The sequence below is a fragment of the Mauremys mutica genome, chromosome 15 (genome assembly GCF_020497125.1).
Source record: "Mauremys mutica isolate MM-2020 ecotype Southern chromosome 15, ASM2049712v1, whole genome shotgun sequence".
Taxonomy (NCBI): Eukaryota; Metazoa; Chordata; order Testudines; family Geoemydidae; genus Mauremys; species Mauremys mutica.
In genome coordinates, this window is record NC_059086.1 from 20212094 (window position 1) to 20228511 (window position 16418).

The window sequence follows — 16418 nt, forward strand, 5'->3', positions numbered from 1 at the left end:
TATACTGGAAAAAATGATTAATCTACCAATTTATTAAAAGCTAGAGGATAATAGGTGATAAGTAAGAACCAAGATGGATTTGTCAAGAACAAGCAAGTGCGGCTCTAGGCACAAGCAAAGCAAGCACGTGCTTGGGGCAGCCCATTTGCCGGGGCAGCAGGGAAGCTGAGAACCAACAGGGGGCTCTGGGAGCTGTAGTTCCTTGGTTAGCTCCCTGCCTATAGAGCCAGCCCTGGAGCAGGGAAAGAACTACATTTCCCAGCATTCCCTTGGCCACTACCAACTGGGAAGGAAGGAGGGGGACCTCATGCGGCAGCCTGCTGTGAGTGCTGTGAATGGTAGGGAGACCAGACTTTAACATTCAAAAAACAGGAGAGTCCACGGGGAGGGAAGCCCCCCCGCCACCATCCACTCCCTCCGACTGCCCCCCACAGAAACCCCAACCCATCCACCCCCCCCCCCCACTCCCTGTCCCCTGATCACCCCCTGCTGGGACCCCTGCCCCTAACTGCCCCCCAGGACCCCACCCCCTATCTAAGCGCCGCTGGTCCTTGTTGCCCGATTGCCCCATCCCGGGACCCCTGCCCCTAACTGCCCCCCAGGACCCCACCCCCTATCTAAGCGCCGCAGGTCCCTGTCACCCGATTGCCCCATCCCGGGACCCCTGCCCCTAACTGCCCCTTGGGACCCCAGCCCCCACCTAAACCTCCCTTCTCCTTGTCCCCAACTGCCCCCCTAGGACCCCACCCCCTAGCTGTCCCCTGACAAACCCCTGGGACTCCCATGCCTATCCAACCGCTGCCTGTCCCCTTACGGCCCCCCCGAACCCCTGACCCATCTAACCCCCCTGTCATGAATAGTTAGTAAAGGGTTAAAGCATAGTACCTGGTGGGCATCTGACCTGAGGACCAATCAGGGAAGAGAATTTGAAACTCCTAGGAGGGAACTTTTCCCTCTGTTTGGGGGGGGTCTTTGTCTTTGGCCGTTTGGAGTTCAAGAGACCAGACGAGTTAATCAAGTCCCTACAAGTTCCACCTTTCTGAACTAATTTCTTCTAGTCAAGATAGTGAGTATTAGAAAGATACTTTGTGTCCTTATCTAATAATCCTATGTTTGCAATTCTGTGTGTTTGTTATTGATTATTCTTAATTCTGCTTGTACTGGTTGTACTGAGAAAGAGAGAGGATTCTCTCCAGAACTTAGCAAGGTTATACCCTATGAGTGCCCAGCTTGGATTCATAGAGATTCTGTATTTTCTTTTGTTCTCTTAATAAATTCTTTTCTTTTCTTTGGACTTGGTTAATTCCTTCCCTTGGGGAAATTCAGGGGATGGGGAGGGGGAAGTGGGCTGCTTCCCTGTGTGTGTGAGATTCAAGGAGTTGAATTAGGGGGGAGGGGGAAGGTTCCTCCTCTGTGAATTGATCTGTGTTCCCAAGGGGGGGAAACAGGGGTGTCCCGGCCCACGGAATTGACCGGGTGGTGGCAGCCGAAGGGAAGACCTACCCTAGGATTTTGGGGTGGGGGAAGACATGCGGGTCCTCACTTTGAAACCGCCCAGTTTCAAGTGAGGGTAGACTCTGACATGGTGGCAGTGGTGTTTCGGACCCAGAGAGAGAGGCAAGGCTTTTCTACCAGAGGCACTCTGAGGCAGTTTCAGGGTTAGAAGTATTTTCAGTTTTTGCAGGGCTTTCTGTTACAAAGCCCTCCTGTGGAGCGGGACTAGCGTCCATTGTGATACGAGGTACCACTCAGGATTCCTGAGGTGGGGGGAAGTGCTCGCCAAAGTACATTCCCATCCAACAGGAAAAACAGGTTTGGGGGGGGAAGTGCTCGCCAAAGTACATTCCCATCCAACAGGAAAAGCAGGTTTGGGGGTTGGAGAGAGAAACCCTCCAGCCAGGTTTTTTTTTCTCCCTGTGTCTTTTGAAAGGATCAGAAGACAGGAGAACACAAATCCCTGAGGAATAGACCAGATTTTTCTCAGGGGTATTGTTAGCAGCAGCCTTTCAGCTGGGCTGCTGAGTACAGCAACTCAGAGCAGAGGGAGACAGAGGAATTTTTTTTTACTCTTTCCCTCTTTCTCAGTACAAAGCAGTAACATTACACAAACCACAGTTTGCTATACAGAGGATTGCTTTATCTTTCTGTACTCAAGTTATCATAGCCAGGGTTAGGGACTGTCAAACACCACAAACAGTTCACGGACTGCAGAGGGGTGTGGCCAGCGCCAGGACACAGACACAATGAGTGCCAAGGCCGCATCTAAACTGGAAACAAGACACAAAGAACTGCAATTACAAGACATGGAATTACAATTAAAACTCAAGGAGATTGAAATGAAAGAAAAAGCCAAACAGGCTGATCACAAGAGAGAAATGGAGATAATACAAGCCAAAGAGGCTGAGCACAGAAGACAATTAGAGTTAAAAGACAAAGAACTGGAAATCCAGAGACAGGCTCTGGAATTAGAAAAAACTAAACAGCAAACTCCACCCAATCCAACCCCTCTTCAACCTAATGATCAACCTTCTCGGAGAAAATTTCCCGCCTACAGGGCAGGTGAAGATGTTGAGGCCTTCTTAGAAAACTTTGAAAGGGCCTGTCTGGGATACCGTCTTCCTGAAACAGAATACATGGTAGAGCTGAGGCCACAGCTCTGCGGACAATTAGCCCTGGTGGCAGCTGAAATGCCTAAGGGCCAAATGAACGACTTTCAACTATTTCTAACCAAGGCCAGACTCAGAATGGGCATCACCCCTGATCACGCCCGTCAGCGTTTCAGAAACCAGAAATGGACACCAGAGGAGTCATTTCCAAAACACGCCTCCTACATTGAAAAGCATTTTTCTTCCTGGTTAGCAGGAGCCAATGTTCAAACCATGGACGAGCTAACCCTCCTCATGATGATGGAGCAGTTCTTGGATGGTGTTCCTGAGAACATTAGACGCTACATCCAAGATGGTAAACCAAAAACTCTCACTGAGGCAGGAGAGATTGGAGCCAGATGGATGGCATCGGTAGACAACACGACAGCTACTGCCAAGGGGAGCGAATCCAACAGGGTACACACCGACACTAAACCCTACCGTCGCGGACCAATCAAACCCACACCTACAACCCACGGACAGTCACACTCTACCTCTTCTTCTACCTCACCAGTCTCCAGTAGACCAACACAAACCGGTGACCCATCAACTGGGCGATGTTTTCAATGCAATGAATTGGGGCATATCAAAGCCAAATGCCCAAAGAACCTAAACCGAGTGCAACTCCTTGCACCTTCACACCAAGGAAAGCCGGACATAGATGTATCTCAAATACCCTTAGAACATAGGGAAACTTTGAGAGTGGACGAAAAGGAAATCATCGCATGGAGAGACACTGCAGCACATGTGTCAGCTATCCACCGAACCTTCGTGGACCCCAAATTCATCAACCAGAAAACCAAAGTGACAATTCGACCCTTCATGTCAAAACCTGTAACATTACCTACAGTGCGTTTACCTGTCCAGTACAAGGGCTGGTCAGGGAAGTGGACTTTTGCTGTCTATGACAACCATCCGATTCCCATGCTACTGGGGAACGACTTGGCCCGACACATTGAACAGCAAAAAACAGAGGGAGTGGTTACACGAAGCCAAGCCAGACGAGCTGCTGCACCCATCCCTGTTCCTGAGCCATCCACCCAGACCCCGTCTGTGTTACCAGAGACCCAGACAGAGGTGGTGGAACCGGATCCCAGGCCAACACCGACAGCAGCCATAGTTCATCCAGTCCCAGAACCGGAACTGGAAGGGCACCCAGCGCCAGCACCGGCGCCAGCTATTACAACTCCACCGCCAGAGGGCGACAACGGGCCTGAACTGGAAAAACCAGCAGACAACCCTACCCAAGAGGCTCAGCCGGAGCCTGAAATGACGCCTTGTGCACCAGCGGAGAGCGGTTCACAGTCAACGGAAACAACCTCATCACCTACATCGCTCCCAGAGGAACTGGTGTCTCCCGCCTCAAGGGAACAGTTCCAAGCAGAGCAGGAAGCCGATGACAGCCTCAAGAAAGCATGGGCGGCGGCACGCAGCAACCCACCGCCTCTCAGCTCTACTACCCGATCCCGGTTCGTTGTGGAGAAAGGACTGTTATACAAGGAATTTCTTTCTGGTGGACACCAGGAGGGCTGGCATCCTCAAAAACGGTTGCTCGTTCCGACCAAGTACCGGGAAAAGCTCTTAAGCTTAGCCCATGATCACCCTAGTGGCCATTCTGGGGAGAAACGAAGCAAAGACAGGTTGGGAAGGTCCTTTGAATGGGAGGGGATGGGCAAGGCGGTAGCCACTTACGTCCGGTCTTGTAAGGTATGCCAAACGGTAGGAAAACCCCAAGACCAGATCAAGGCCCCTCTCCAACCACTTCCCATAATGGAGGTCCCATTTCAGCGAGTAGCTGTGGATATTATGGGTCCTTTCCCAAAAAAGACCCCCAGAGGAAAACAGTACATACTGACTTTTGTGGACTTTGCTACCAGATGGCCGGAAGCAGTAGCTCTAGGCAACACCAGGGCTAACACTGTGTGCCAGGCCTTAACTGACATTTTTACCAGGGTGGGTTGGCCCTCTGAAATTCTTACAGATTCGGGAACAAATTTCCTATCAGGGACCATGAAAGACCTGTGGGAAACTCATGGGGTGCATCACTTGGTTGCCACCCCGTACCATCACCAAACTAATGGCCTAGTGGAAAGGTTCAATGGAACTTTGGGGGCCATGATCCGCAAATTCGTCAATGAACACTCCAATAATTGGGATCTAGTGTTACAGCAGTTGCTGTTTGCCTACAGGGCTGTTCCACATCCCAGTTTAGGATTCTCACCATTCCAGCTGGTGTATGGCCATGAGGTTAAGGGGCCATTACAGCTGGTAAAGCAGCAATGGGAGGGGTTTACACCTCCTCCAGGGACTAACATTCTGGACTTTGTAAGCAACCTTCAAAACACCCTCCGAGACTCTTGGGCCCTTGCTCGAGAGAACTTAAGAGATGCTCAAGCGGAGCAAAAGGTCTGGTATGATCGACATGCCAAGAAGCGGTCCTTCAAGGTAGGAGACCAGGTCATGGTCTTGAAGGCGCAACAGGCCCATAAGATGGAAGCGTCCTGGGAAGGACCATACATGGTCCAGGAGCGCCTGGGAGCTGTTAACTACCTCATAACATTCCCTGATTCCTCTTTAAAGCCTAAAGTGTTTCATGTTAACTCTCTAAAGCCCTTTTATCCCAGAGAATTACAGGTCTGTCACTTTACAGTTCAGGAAGGAGATGACACCGAGTGGCCTGAAGGTGTCTACTACGAAGGTAAAAGAAATGGTGGTGTGGAAGAGGTGACCCTCTCCACAACCCTACAACGTCTACAGCGGCAACAGATCAAGGGACTGTGCACTGACTTCGACCCCTTGTTCTCAGCCATCCCAGGACGGACTGAGCAAACCTACCACTCCATTGACACAGGTAATGCTCACCCGATTAGAACACCACCCTACCGGGTGTCACCTCATGCCAAAGTTGCTATTAAACAGGAGATTGACAACATGTTGGAGATGGGTATCATCCGCCCTTCTACCAGTGCATGGGCATCTCCAGTGGTTCTGGTTCCCAAACCAGATGGGGAAATACGCTTTTGTGTGGACTACCGTAAGCTCAATGCTGTAACTCGTCCAGACAACTATCCAATGCCACGCACTGATGAGCTATTGGAAAAGTTGGGACGTGCCCAGTTCATCTCTACCATTGATTTAACCAAGGGATACTGGCAGGTACCACTAGATGAACCCGCCAGGGAAAAATCTGCCTTCATCACCCATGCAGGGGTGTATGAGTTTACTGTGCTTCCGTTCGGACTGCGGAATGCACCTGCCACCTTCCAAAGGCTGGTGGATGGTCTACTAGCAGGATTGGAAGACTGTGCAGTTGCATACCTCGATGATGTGGCCATTTTTTCTGATTCATGGCCCGAACACCTAGAACATTTGAAAATGGTTTTAGAGCGCATCAGGCAGGCAGGACTAACTGTTAAGGCCAAAAAGTGTCAAATAGGCCAAAACAGAGTGACTTACCTAGGACACCAGGTGGGTCAAGGAACCATCAACCCCCTACAGGCCAAGGTGGAGGCTATCCAACAGTGGCCTGTCCCAAGGTCAAAGAAACAGGTCCAATCCTTCTTAGGTTTGGCCGGATATTACAGGCGATTTGTACCACACTACAGCCAAATCGCTGCCCCACTAACTGATCTGACCAGGAAAACCCAGCCAAATGCAGTTAAGTGGACTGATGAGTGTCAGAAAGCCTTTACCCAGCTTAAGGCGATGCTCATGTCGGACCCTGTATTAAGGGCCCCAGACTTTGACAAACCCTTCCTAGTTACCACCGATGCATCTGAACGTGGGGTAGGAGCGGTACTAATGCAGGAAGGACCGGATCACAACTTCCATCCTGTCGTGTTTCTCAGCAAGAAACTGTCTGACAGGGAAAGCCACTGGTCCATCAGTGAAAAAGAATGTTACGCCATTGTGTATGCCCTGGAAAAGCTACGCCCATACGTTTGGGGCCGGCAGTTCCAGCTACAAACTGACCATGCTGCGCTAAAGTGGCTTCACACCAACAAGGGAAACAACAAGAAACTTCTCCGCTGGAGCTTAGCTCTCCAAGACTTTGACTTTGACATTCAACACATTTCAGGAGCTTCCAACAAAGTTGCTGATGCACTCTCTCGTGAAAGTTTCCCAGAATCAAGTGGCTAAAAACTGTTCTTAATATGTTTTCATGCTTAGTAGTCGATGTAATAGTGCATGTGTTTTATTACTCTGGTTGTTTTACAGTTCTAGGAGGAAATCGCCGCCAGTGGATCCCACTGTGACGATTTGGGGGGCGTGTCATGAATAGTTAGTAAAGGGTTAAAGCATAGTACCTGGTGGGCATCTGACCTGAGGACCAATCAGGGAAGAGAATTTGAAACTCCTAGGAGGGAACTTTTCCCTCTGTTTGGGGGGGTCTTTGTCTTTGGCCGTTTGGAGTTCAAGAGACCAGACGAGTTAATCAAGTCCCTACAAGTTCCACCTTTCTGAACTAATTTCTTCTAGTCAAGATAGTGAGTATTAGAAAGATACTTTGTGTCCTTATCTAATAATCCTATGTTTGCAATTCTGTGTGTTTGTTATTGATTATTCTTAATTCTGCTTGTACTGGTTGTACTGAGAAAGAGAGAGGATTCTCTCCAGAACTTAGCAAGGTTATACCCTATGAGTGCCCAGCTTGGATTCATAGAGATTCTGTATTTTCTTTTGTTCTCTTAATAAATTCTTTTCTTTTCTTTGGACTTGGTTAATTCCTTCCCTTGGGGAAATTCAGGGGAAGGGGAGGGGGAAGTGGGCTGCTTCCCTGTGTGTGTGAGATTCAAGGAGTTGAATTAGGGGGGAGGGGGAAGGTTCCTCCTCTGTGAATTGATCTGTGTTCCCAAGGGGGGGAAACAGGGGTGTCCCGGCCCACGGAATTGACCGGGTGGTGGCAGCCGAAGGGAAGACCTACCCTAGGATTTTGGGGTGGGGGAAGACATGCGGGTCCTCACTTTGAAACCGCCCAGTTTCAAGTGAGGGTAGACTCTGACACCCCCCTTCTCCCTGTCCCTTGACTGCCCCCCCAAACCCCTTACCCCTTCTCCAACCCCCCCAGCCCCCTTACCGTGCCACTCAGACCAGTTTGTCTGGTTCCGCGCAGCGCCAGACACACTGCTGCATACATGCTGCCGTGCTCCCCCGCGGAGCCCATGGAGCCCACAGCCCCCCCTCCACCCCCACCCCAGCACCTGCCTTCCAGATTTGAACACCCCAAAATTCAGGAGTGCTCAAGCTTAGTTTGGGCAGTTGCTACTTCTTTTCTCCCAAATCAAGTATACTGATCCACTGTAACTTGCTGTAGAAAAACTAGGATAAAATTGAGCAAGAAATGCTTCCCAGCGGTTATTAGGACTGGAATTGCTATTTTCAATAGCCATTGCCTTTTGTTTGTTTGTTTAAAAGGAAGACAGTGATATTGCATTGGCAAATTCCCCATAGAAACAAAGAGTGGAACAAAAGAATAATAAAGGCACCTCAACTTTTCCTCATTTATGTAGGACAGTCTTATAATATGCATCCAGATATCCTTCAATCAAACAAGGTGAAAATTGTTCCACTTTACTGCAGTTCTGTAACCATATGGGACCCAATCCTGTTTGTGTTCTGTGCACATCCAAAATTCCTGCTGAATGACCCACCCTGGGAGCAAGTTTCCAGTGACCCAGGGCTGTGGCGGAAGGAGGGTGCGGGTGAGGGGGGAGACCCCAGGGCTGGGGTTGCAGGAGGTGTGGGGGGGAGCCCAGGGCTGGGACGAGGGGCAGCCAAATTTTTTTTTGCTTGGGGCAGCAAAAAACCTAGAGCCGGCCCTGGCCACCTGAATACTACCATTCTGTCCCTCATAAACAGCACGAAAAAATAATGATGTTTCATTGGCAGTTACTTGCACAGCCTATGGCAATAGAGTAATCAAAATTGTACAGCAAAGTTTGTTGCAGTTGCAACTTTAGAATTGGCCATGGATATTAAACCTCACAAACATCTTGAAAAAAATACAGCAACGAGGCATAAACCATATTACACCTGTCTTTCTACAATTTTCTAAATTTTAATAGGGTTCCAAGATTGGACAATGCGGACGGCAAAAGCGTATATCTCATGATGGCAGTTCCTAGACGGCTGCAGGAGCCAGTTAAGGTATATTAGGCAAATAGTGTGGGGACGCTTGTAAACAAGCCATATGTCCAGCATTACTCCTCTGTGACTGTGTGAGTGCTACGCCACAATTGATATTAATAACACAAGTAAAGGTTGGGCTGAACTAGGACAAAAGAAACTGGTTAATGAGGTAGTACAAATTCAGGATGGGATCTGTGCTATAGGTTTTCATAATTTTTTCCATAGCTGGCAACATTTGCCCTACAAGTGATGCTGGATTCTGCATACTTGTTACCAGCAGAATACCAAATAGGAGCCCAGGCCTCTGGCCAACAAGCAAAGGCAGTACTGTCATTGAAATGATCATTCCACCTGAACACTTACAAGACTTACTGATTGAGCTGTTCCCCCCAGTGGAACACTTGCAGTTGGATAGACATGATTTGGTGGCGAGAACCAAGGAACCTCTAATACAAATAACTTAATTGATCCAGCAGCAAATGAATGAAAAGAAAATGTACAAAGAGAGGTGGAAAGACTCTGGTGGGCAATTCTGGAGGATGTGACTTTACATCCAGTGGCCCGAACCCTTAGCGTAATCCTAATGGGAGTCCACGCCCTAACAATTGTTATTCTCATGGGAATGTGATGTTACATGTTATGTCAAACCAAGAAAGCTAAGCTACAGTACTGAGTGAAGAAGGGGATGCGAATGTGAATCAGTACCGCTGTGGTAATGAATAATCATTTTAAGGAGTAAGGTGTTAAAGAATATACTTCTAACATATACAGCATATAAGCCCCCATCATATATCACATATGATCATTTATCAACCACATAGTAATCACAACATATATTCATTTATATATATCCATATATTTATTTTATTTATAAAATTTAGATTTTTTTTCTTAACAAAGCCCCAAGTGTGGACTAACAAATACCGGCAAAGGCCATCTCATACCATTCAGTGAAGTTAACAACACACAAGCACAGACCCCACAACTCAGTCAAGGTCCCGAAACTAACATTCCCAGGCCCACCATAAGGGACTAATAATAATTGGATAATAAAATTTGTCTAGCAGTTGTACGAGGGAATGTGCCGACTAAGGGACAGATGGGGCATGAGTGTATGGATGGTAAAATAAGGTAACCACATAATAATGTTTAGCCCACTGGGTTCTCTTTACTCCACGCATTATGATTTTCTGGGATGATGGGAAAACATCCTCCCCATAAAAAGACAAAAAGTGGGGGAATGTAGTAAGATGAGGTCCTGAAAGAAAAGTCCTTGTATCAGAGGCCCGGTCTGAGGCCTAAGGCCTGAGCTAAGGTAATGGTCAAGACTTTGCTGATATAAAACAAAGTTCAGCTCTGAGCCAGAGGCAGACCCTGCTCCCAGAATCTGGCATGTAGTGGGCTGATGCTATAAAAACACACATACCGAAAAGGTTCTGGGCACAAGTGATGTAAAGATGTGCCAGGATGGTACCAGAAAACTCCTGCATGGATTAGACGGTCCAGTGCCAGTCAGCTTCTCCACATCTGCTTTCCATGATCCTGTCCCATAGCTCAGCTCGCTGCAATAGCCGCCCAGCATGTAGAGCAGTGATACATGGACCTCAGCGGCTCAGGAGCTGAATTAGCCATCACCATTATGCTAAAGAGCCACAGTAGGTGAATTGATTGTTTCATTTCCTATAGTACTATTCATATTTAAACATTATGATGGGAAATATTTAGTTTTTTATCTATATCTATTATTCTCACAACAAATAAGTTAGTAGTTTAGTGCAAGTTGATAACTTAATGGGTTAATAACATAGTAAAAGCATCCACATTGGTTAATAACTTAGATCTGCTAATAATTAAATCACCATGTTTCAATAGCGTGTGCTGCAGAGCTGCAGGAGACACATTGAAGAGCTTCTTGCACTTCACGAGTGGTAGTCTGAGAATCACTGCTATAGAGAGATGATAGCTCCTAAGCTGTCCCACGTGGGGCAGGCTGCGTGACACCCCCCACTCCTTCCCGTCCCTGTTGTGGATTCTGGGACTCAGCTAGCACTGCTGTTCGCAGATCCAGTGCTCAGTCACGGGGCAGGTGGCATCATTCCACTTCCCGTCGAAGCGGAGGCTGCCACAGTCCTCCCCTTGCTGCCCAACATTGCTGGGTTCCCCGGTCCCCCAGAACCTGAAATGCAAACCGAAGCCCCATGGAATTAGAGGTGGGTATGGAAGTTCTACAAGGGAGGTGGGGTACCAAAAACTTTGGATGGAAGGACCTTGGTGGATGCCAGCTGCTTCATACAGCTCTAGCTGCCTTTAAATGTCACCATCCAAACAGCAGGGGTTGGCAGGCCAGGTGGTGCAGTCGCTGGGTAAGAGGAAGTTGGATGGATGGAAGAACGCAGAGGATAGGTGGCTGCTCATCACAGCAGAGAGGGCAGTCGGGGCACAAAGAGACCGATGCTTGACTCTGCCTGCACTGCAGAAACATGATTTAGATGGCTCTGCTCCTACCGCAACTCCCACCGGTGGATGCCTGTATCCCAGCACCCCTGCAAATGCTCCACTTGTTCCTGGCTTACACAGGCTGCCCTGGTGACAATCATCTCCCATCCAATCCCCAGTGTGGCTGGAGTCATAGCAACAGAACAGAGTCCACATGCGTACAGTGTCTCTGGTTCGAAAACCTCCTCCATGCAGGTCGAGTGAAATGAGCCGGCTCCTAGGGGACAGGCCTCCATGTCACCAAGGCCAATGGGCCGTGACTGGTCTGATAGTTTTAGCAGAGAGAGTCAAGGTGGGCATGGACTGATCTACCTACTCAATGCTTGAGGTGGTGCCTGGAGATCAGGGCCATGGCAGGTTGGTGCTAACCACTGAATAGGGGGAAGCTGGCCCAGCCACTGCTCAAGCCAGAGCTATTCTCAGCTTGGAGGACATCAGTTTCCAGTCCATTTTACAGGGGAGGAAACTGAGGCATAGAGCAGGGAGAGACGTCCCTCACAGTCTGCCAGCAGAGAACACTCATGGGGCTGGGACTAGAACCCAGGAGTGCTGCCTCCTTCTCCATGGCCCTGTCCCCATGGGGCCATGTTGCTGTTCTCCCCAGCACCTTTCCTTAGCATGACATTCAGAATGTCCCATTGTAAAGCAGCTTTTTGCTCCCCAGGAACATCCCAGGTCCAGCCCCTTCTCTGTGCTGACCCTGGATGACATTAGCATGGAGGCAGTAGCAGACTCAACCTTCTTTACATGCTTTAGCCAATAAAGGGGACCAGGAACCCCTCTGGCATTAATTGCAATAGTATCAGTGCTCCATCTGGCTCTTTAAAGCAGAAACAACAGACTGTAACGGACAGTTCTTTCTCTATAGAGGCCAAACAGAGAGGGACTTGCCTGACAGACGGGGGCTGCCATCCAGCCAGCGCCACTCCCCTTCCTTCGCTGAGTCGCTGAGGCCCAGCCAGTGCACGTTGGGCTCAGTGATGTGGTTAGACAAAAACCTCTATGTGGGAAAACAGGTGAAGGAGACAATCATGATCCCGAGCAGAAGTTGAGGGGGGGAGGTGAGGAGGTTTCATGGGGCTGGTGTTTGTGGCCAGCAGAGTCTGTAGCTATAGATTGTCACTCCTCCCCCTGTTTTTCCAAACCTTTACATTAGGGCTGGCCACCCTTCATTTCCCATAAGGCCCCAGGCACTCGCTTTCTCTCTTCAAGAGGAGTGACCATTGTGCATCATGGGAGATGTAGACTGACTAGGTAGCCTGATCTCTAAAGAATGGGGGCCTGAGATATCGAAACTACAGCTCCCATGAGGCACTGCAGCAGCATTTCCAAATTGAAATGTTTCGATTTTCAACCAAAAAAATTGAAATATATATAAATCTTTGCCCCCCAAAATGAAATTTTCTACAGGAAAAAAAATGTTCATTTTCTGACCAGCTGTACTTCAAATGCCTCATCCCTGCCCTTTGTCCTGCAAATCTTCCCTTCAGAGTGGGAGGTGAACACTGGCCTGTGCGCTGTTTGGTGCAGGTAATTTTCAGTCCTGGCTTAACTACATCTCTCGAGGGATGAATATTTCACACTCCAAAGGGACATTGCGAGGTCGGCGTAAGTTTTAGTGTAGACTAGGCCTTAGAGCGTGAAACCACACACCATGCTACCTTTAGCGTTACCAGTCACTACTATACCTTGTCTACACATGGAAGCTGACTGGCGTTCAGTAATCCTTCCCTGAGTACTTCAGAATCCGTGACTTCAATTCCAGAATAATTCATGTGCTTCATATGATTTATTCCAAGAAATCCTGGAATAAAATCATGCTTGTTCTGAAATAGCCGCAACCTCAATGGGGCACTATCCCAGAATAGCTACTCTGGTCAACTCTTCCTGTAGATAACTCCATTTAGACCACTGTGGGCTTTTGCTTTAAATAGGATTAAAGGTTTGGTGTTTGTGGTGGCTAGTGTTTCACTCGACCAGTTTAACACATGCTAAAGTACAACTGCTTTGTCTTGACTCGTTTATTAAACTATGCTGTATAATGCAACAAGCTTTAAATTCTAAACAAGGTGTCCAGTGGGCAGGGGTCTGAGGGTGTGTGGTTAACATGTCAAATCCTACTATGGCCAAAGTGTGCTGTAGCTGGCAAGGCTGTGTCTGCACTTGGGGGACACTGGCAGGCTTACCCCCTGCTGAGCTCCTTTGCCCCACTGAGCTCCCACAGCTTCAATATTGTTGGAATTTGACATCAAGGCTCTGGGGCTGCAGGTTTAATATGGTGGCGCTTTGTTCCAGGAGCCGAGGTTTCTCCTGTGCCTGCTGGCTTATCCAAAGCAGTGGGAATCAATTCCCTGAAACCCCATAGCATGGACAAGGCCAGATCCCCTGCTACTAAAATCAGTGAGAGCAACCGCTGGCTCCTCCGGGACGGGACTGAGCCTTCCTGCTGGCACTTGCGTAAGTAGTTAACACATTTCAAGGGACCATTCATGGTGAAGTGGCCTGTTAACACCCCTCCAATCATAAGGGGGAAGGCAGCTGTGGGGGATGGGGAGTTGTTAGTGGATTATAGCTCCAGTCTCTCTCTCCAGTCCATGATTTTTAGTGTCTAGCAGAGTTAGGAATTTCAGCTTTCAGGCTCATCTTTTGCAGGGGTTGTGCAGGCTTCATCTGAGGACAAGGACTGAGAGGCTGGATACCGAGGACTTGTCCACGGCTTGTGTAGTCACAGAACAGCGCTGGGAGAGAGCTCTCCCAATGCTCTAAAAAAAACCACCTCCCTGAGGGGTGTGGCTACCAGTGCTGGTGCATAGGTTGTATTAGCATGTTACAGTGCTGACCCGTGCAGCGCCCAGAAGGAGGGGAAGGGAGGGGAGAAGTGTTTTTTCACACTCCGAGCAAGAAAGTTCTAGTGCTGTGAAGTGCCAGTGTAGACCAGCCCAGAGTGTTCTTAGCTTATTTTCCTGTGAGTTCATTTGACAGCCTCATGGCTGGTTGGCTGGCTTCACCCACATTGGGGTGATGGTGTTTAATGCCTATCTGATCCGGCGCACATCTAGGACCCATGGATCTTGAAAGCGGAGCTGTGTGTGGGGTTTGCAACTGTTTGGGCAGGGTGTGGTGCTGCTTTGAGTTGGTGTCCTGGTCTGTGGGGAGCTTGCTTCTGATGATCTTGGAGAGGCTGGGGAGTCTGAAGATCAGAAAAGGGAGTTCAGGAAAAATCTTTCCTGGCGAGGTCCCCACTGAGTGTGATTCTAACTACAACCCATAGAATTGTAGGAGTGGAAGAGACCTCAAGGTCCTCTAGTCCAGTCCCTTGCATTCAAGGCAGGAGTAAGTATTATCTAGGCTAGGAGTGGCCAAACTGGGCCAGAAAAGGAGCCAGAATTTACCAATGTACATTGCCAAAGAGCCACAGTAATAATCTCTAAGGTGCCACAAGTACTCCTGTTCTTTTTGTGGATACAGACTAACACGGCTGCTACTCTGAAACCAGTAATAAATCAGCAACTCCGCTGATCAGGGCCTCCCCCTCCTTCCACACACCTCCCCATGAGCTGTTTTGTGGCATGCAGGAGGCTCTCGGGGGGGAAGGAGCAAGGGGCTGGGAAGGAGTGAAGTAGGGGCAGCAGGGCGGGCTCCAGGCACCAGAGAAGGAAGCAGGTACCTGCCATGGCCAATAGAAAGGGGCGGCATGTCTGGGGACTTAGGCAATTCAACAGGGGCCTTTCACTCCCTCTCCTCGAATTCGGTGGCAGCTCAATCAGGTGTTGGTATGTTTTTCTTCACCACTAGGGGTGGCAAAAAATGCTGGAGCCAACCCTGTGTGGCAGAGCCAGCGGCTGAGCAGTGAGCACCTCCTGGCACATTGGAAAGTTGGTGCCTGTAGCTCCAGCCCCAGAGTTGGTCCCTATGCAAGGAACCGCATATTAACTTCTGAAGAGCTGCATGTGCCTCTGGAGCCACAGATTGGCCACCTCTGATCTAAACCATCCCTGACAGGTGTTTGTCTAACCTGCTCTTAAGAATGTCCAATGATGGGGATTCCACAACCTCACTAGACAATTTATTCCAGTGCTTAACTGCCCTGACAGGAAGTTCTCTCCCTATGACTAATCTAAATCTCCCTTACTGCTATTTCAGCCCATTGCTTCTTATCCTAGAATATCAGGGTTGGAAGGGACCTCAGGAGGTCATCTAGTCCAACCCTCTGCTCAAAGCAGGACCAATCCCCAACTAAATCATCCCAGCCAGGGCTTTGAGAAGCCCGAACTTAAAAACCTCTAAGGAAAGAGATTCCACCACCTCCCTAGGTAACCCATTCCAGTGCTTCACCACCCTCCTAGTAAAAGTTTTTTCCCTAATATCCAACCTAAACCTCCCCCACTGCAACTTGAGATCATTACTCCTTGTTCTGTCATCTGGTACCCAGGGCCGCCCAGAGAATTCAGGGGGCCTGGGGCAAAGAAATTTTGGAGGCCCCTTCTATAAAAAAATTGCAGTACTACATTCTCCTGGGGGCCCTTGCGGGGCCCAGGGCAAATTTCCCCACTTGCTCCCCCCCACGGGTGCCCCTGGGAAAAATAAACCTTCCACATCTCAGCACAAACCCAGTTTTGAGAAAACTTCTTTACAAGGTATCACTGGTTCTCAGCATCAGCTAGTACTAAAAGGCACTAAAGCTCATTAAAAGGGTTGGACAAATATTTTCAATCAAAACTTTTTCTGGATCGAAAACTAGGGTTTTTTTTTTAAAGCAGAAAAAAATCACGGACAATGTCTGCTTTCCTTCAAAATTTGTTATGGTTTTTTTTAATTGAAAAGCTGAAATTAGTCTGCCAAAACCTGAAAGTGGTTTGAGGTTTCAGAAGTGTGTGGCCAAATATTTGCCTCTTGCTGTGTTTGATTGTTTAAAGAAACAATAAAAACATTCAGCTTAAAAAAAAATCCAAAACTTTTGAACCACCTCAGCTTGTGACCAAACACCTGAGCCCATCCAGGCAGAGATTTTTCCAGGTTTCTGATACTCTGCTGGCTTCCTTGACTCATATCAGTCTCCATAACTTTGACAAACAGAGGCTAGGGACACCATTCCTTACTCATCCTGGCTAATAGCCATTAATGGACTTAATCTCCATGCAGTTTCCT

At 48.6% G+C, this 16418-nt stretch overlaps 1 long non-coding RNA gene across 1 annotated transcript; it reads left to right on the forward strand.

Annotated features, from left to right (window-relative positions):
* The first annotated feature begins 291 nt into the window (after window positions 1-291).
* LOC123350137 lies at window positions 292-13703 on the forward strand. Its single transcript, XR_006573714.1, has 3 exons — window positions 292-338; window positions 8711-8792; window positions 13566-13703. It is a non-coding gene; the product is annotated as an uncharacterized LOC123350137 (long non-coding RNA).
* Window positions 13704-16418: the final 2715 nt, after the last annotated feature.